Genomic DNA, 4,598 nt, shown 5'->3' with positions numbered 1-4,598 from the left:
GGTCCGGGAGCCGCTGAGTGAGTCCGGAGCCGGGAGCCATTGAGTGAGGCCGGGGTCGGGAGCCGCTGAGCCCATGCACTCCCCCCACCACACACGCCCCTCCACCCTACCACGCACACCCCTCTCCCTCCACCGGTTGCAGAAAACTTCCCCCACTCTGGCCCCCGCCTGAAGCCGTCTCCCTCCCCTGGCTACAGGACGCTGGCGCCCCACCACAGGCCCCCGACAGCTCCCACCTGAAGCCGTCTCCCTCCCCCGGTTGCAGGAAGCCAGGAACATAATAAACTATGTTAAAGGAGCACAAATAAGCTATTTGGCCCCTCAACCTGTCAAATATGGGTCCCTTGAAGGCAGACACGGGTGAAATTATTATGGGGAACAAGGAAATGTCAGAAGAGTTGAACAGGTACTTCGGATTTGTCTTCACTAAGGAAGACACAATCTCCCAGAAGTACTCCCAGCAGAGGACAGAGTATCGAAGGGGATAGAGGAACTGAAAGAAAGGCAAGAAATAGTATTGGGTGGGCTAATGGGACTAAAGGATGATAAATCCTCTGGGCCTGATGGTCTGCATCCCAGGGTCCTCAGGGTGGTGGCTCTAGAAATAGTGGACGCATTGGTGATCATTTTCCAATGTTCAATAGATTCAGGATCAGCTCCTGTGGATTGGAGGATAGCTAATGTTATCCCACTTTTCAAGAAAGGAACGAGAGAGAAAACGGGGATTTACAGACCAGTTAGCCTGACTTCGGTGATGGGAAAGATGCTGGAGTCAATTATTAAAGAGGTAATAATGGGGCATTTGGATAGCAGTAAAAGGAGTAGTCCAAGTCAATATGGATTTATGAAAGGAAAATCATGCTTGACTAATCTTCTGGAATTTTTTGAGGATGTGGCAAGTAAAATGGATGAAGGGGAGCCGGGTGTATCTAGACTTTCAGAAAGTCTTTGATAAGGTCCTTGCAACTGGGAGATCCGCATGGTTTGGCAAAGTGTTCACTTAATCCGTGCTTGGTCTCATCGATGTAGAGGCCACAGAGATTAAAACTGTACTCCTGCAAATGCTATGAACTGTAATTTGTTACTTCAGTCTGGTTTCTAGAATGTGGTATTGACCCATAACTTCTGACTCAGCCACAAGATCACAGATCCAAGGTTAACACAGATTGAGAACACTCAGTATGAAACAAAAACAAACTTCTGGAGGAACTCAGTGGATTTAGTAAGTCCTGACGCAGGGTCTTGACCCTGAGATGCCAACAATTCCTTCTCTTCCCACAGATGCTGCTCAACATGCAAAGTTCCATCAAAAGTTTGTTTTTGTGCCAAATTCCGGTACAGGGGTATCTGCAGTCTCAACATGAAGCATGTCTAACCTACGTCGAACAAAGAGTATAATGCAAGTTACAGGAAATTGTGATCTAGTTGTCGAATAGTCCAGACAGGCTTCAACTTATGCTGCACACAGTTTTGACATCAAACCGATTGAAATGATATAGAAACATAGAAATTAGGTGCAGGAGTAGGCCATTCAGCCCTTCGAGCCTGCACCGCCATTCAATATGATCATGGCTGATCATCCAACTCAGTATCCCGTACCTGCCTTCTCTCCATACCCCCTGATCCCCTTAGCCACAAGGACCACATCTAACTCCCTCTTAAATATAGCCAATGAACTGGCCTCAACTACCCTCTGTGGCAGAGAGTTCCAGAGATTCACCACTCTCTGTGTGAAAAAAGTTCTTCTCATCTCAGTTTTAAAGGATTTCCCCTTTATCCTTAAGCTGTGACCCCTGGTCCTGGACTTCCCCAACATCGGGAGCAATCTTCCTGCATCTAGACTGTCCAACCCCTTAAGAATTTTGTAAGTTTCTATAAGATCCCCTCTCAATCTTCTAAATTCTAGAGAGTATAAACCAAGTCTATCCAGTCTTTCTTCATAAGACAGTCCTGACATCCCAGGAATCAGTCTGGTGAACCGTCTCTGCACTCCCTCTATGGCAATAATGTCCTTCCTCAGATTTGGAGACCAAAACTGTACGCAATACTCCAGGTGTGGTCTCACCAAGACCTGTACAACTGCAGTAGAACCTCTCTGCTCCTATACTCAAATCCTTTTGTAATGAAAGCTAACATACCATTCGCTTTCTTTACTGCCTGCTGCACCTGCATGCCTACCTCCAATGACTGGTGTACCATGACACCCAGGTCTCGCTGCATCTCCCCCTTTCCCAATCGGCCACCATTTAGATAATAGTCTGCTTTCCTGTTTTTGCCACCAAAATGGATAACCTCACATTTATCCACATTATACTGCATCTGCCAAACATTTGCCCACTCACCCAGCCTATCCAAGTCACCTTGCAGTCTCCTAGCATCCTCCTCACAGCTAACACTGCCCCCCAGCTTAGTGTCATCCGCAAACTTGGAGATATTGCCTTCAATTCCCTCATCCAGATCATTAATATATATTGTAAATAGCTGGGGTCCCAGTACTGAGCCTTGGGGTACCCCACTAGTCACTGCCTGCCATTGTGAAAAGGACCCGTTTACTCCTAATCTTTGCTTCCTGTTTGCCAGCCAGTTCTCTATCCACATCAATACTGAACCCCCAATGCCTTGTGCTTTAAGTTTGTATACTAATCTCTTATGTGGGACCTTGTCGAAAGCCTTCTGGAAGTCCAGATACACCACATCCACTGGTTCTCCCCTATCCACGCTACTAGTTACATCCTCGAAAAATTCTATAAGATTCGTCAGACATGATTTACCTTTCGTAAATCCATGTTGATTTTGTCCAATGATTTCACCACTTTCCAAATGTGCTGCTATCCCATCTTTAATAACTGACTCTAGCAGTTTCCCCACTACCAATGTTAGACTAACTGGTCTGTAATTCCCTATTTTCTCTCTCCCTCCCTTCTTAAAAAGTGGGGTTACGTTTGCTACCCGCCAATCTTCAGGAACTACTCCAGAATCTAAAGAGTTTTGAAAGATTATTACTAATGCATCCACTATTTCTGGAGCTACTTCCTTAAGTACTCTGGGATGCAGCCTATCTGGCCCTGGGGATTTATCGGCCTTTAATCCATTCAATTTACCCAACACCACTTCCCGGCTAACCTGGATTTCACTCAATTCCTCCAACTCCTTTGACCCGCGATCCCCTGCTATTTCCGGCAAATTATTTATGTCTTCCTTAGTGAAGACGGAACCAAAGTAGTTATTCAATTGGTCCGCCATATCCTTGTTCCCCATGATCAAATCACCTGTTTCTGACTGCAAGGGACCTACATTTGTTTTAACTAATCTCTTTCTTTTCACATATCTATAAAAACTTTTGCAGTCAGTTTTTATGTTCCCTGCCAGTTTTCTTTCATAATCTATTTTTCCTTTCCTAATTAAGCCCTTTGTCCTCCTCTGCTGGTCTTTGAATTTCTCCCAGTCCTCCGGTATGCTGCTTTTTCTGGCTAATTTGTACACATCATCCTTCGCTTTGATACTATTCCTGATTTCCCTTGTTATCCATGGATGTACTACCTTCCCTGATTTATTCTTTTGCCAAACTGGGATGAACAATTTTTGTAGTTCATCCATGCAGTCTTTAAATGTCTTCCATTGCATATCCACCGTCAACCCTTTTAGAATTAATTGCCAGTCAATCTTGGCCAATTCACGTCTCATACCCTCAAAGTTACCTTTCTTTAAGTTCAGAACCATTGTTTCTGAATTAACAATGTCACTCTCCATCCTAATGAAGAATTCAACCATATTATGGTCACTCTTGCCCAAGGGGGCACGTACAACAAGATTGCTAACTAACCCTTCCTCATTACTCAATACCCAGTCTAAAATAGCCTGCTCTCTCGTTGGTTCCTCTACATGTTGATTTAGATAACTCCCGCATACATTCCAAGAAATCCTCTTCCTCAGCACCCCTGCCAATTTGATTCACCCAATCTATATGTAGATTGAAGTCACCCATTATAACCGTTTTGCCTTTGTCGCACGCATTTCTAATTTCCTGTTTGATACCATCTCCAACTTCACTACTACTGTTAGGTGGCCTGTACACAACACCCACCAGCGTTTTCTGCCCCTTAGTGTTTTGCAGCTCTACCCATACCGATTCTACATCCTCCAAACTAATGTCCTTCCTTTCCATTGCATTAATCCCCTCTCTAATCAGTAACGCTACCCCACCTCCTTTTCCTTTCTGTCTATCCCTCCTGAATATTGAATATCCCTGGATGTTCAGCTCCCAGCCTTGGTCACCCTGGAGCCATGTCTCCGTGATCCCAACTATATCATAGTCATTAATAGCTATCTGTTAAGTTGGAACACATCTAAAAATACACAGCAAATTACAACAAGAATATAGTTTAAGCAAAAAGTTACATATTATCAATGAGACATAAAAGCATGAATATGACTAAGGAGAGGGAGAAAGGATGTGCTTTCCTATCCTTTCCTGCAGGAGTGCAACGTTATACGTCATTAAAATTTGTATTGTAACTTCAACAGATTGCAAGAGTAATGAGATTTTATACAACCCATTTTAAGCTTAAGATATCATAAATGGCAGACAGTGCTGTAAA

Source organism: Leucoraja erinacea, chromosome 4 (genome assembly GCF_028641065.1).
Source record: "Leucoraja erinacea ecotype New England chromosome 4, Leri_hhj_1, whole genome shotgun sequence".
In the NCBI taxonomy this organism is placed as follows: domain Eukaryota; kingdom Metazoa; phylum Chordata; class Chondrichthyes; order Rajiformes; family Rajidae; genus Leucoraja; species Leucoraja erinaceus.
Note: the sequence above shows the minus strand (reverse complement) of the source record.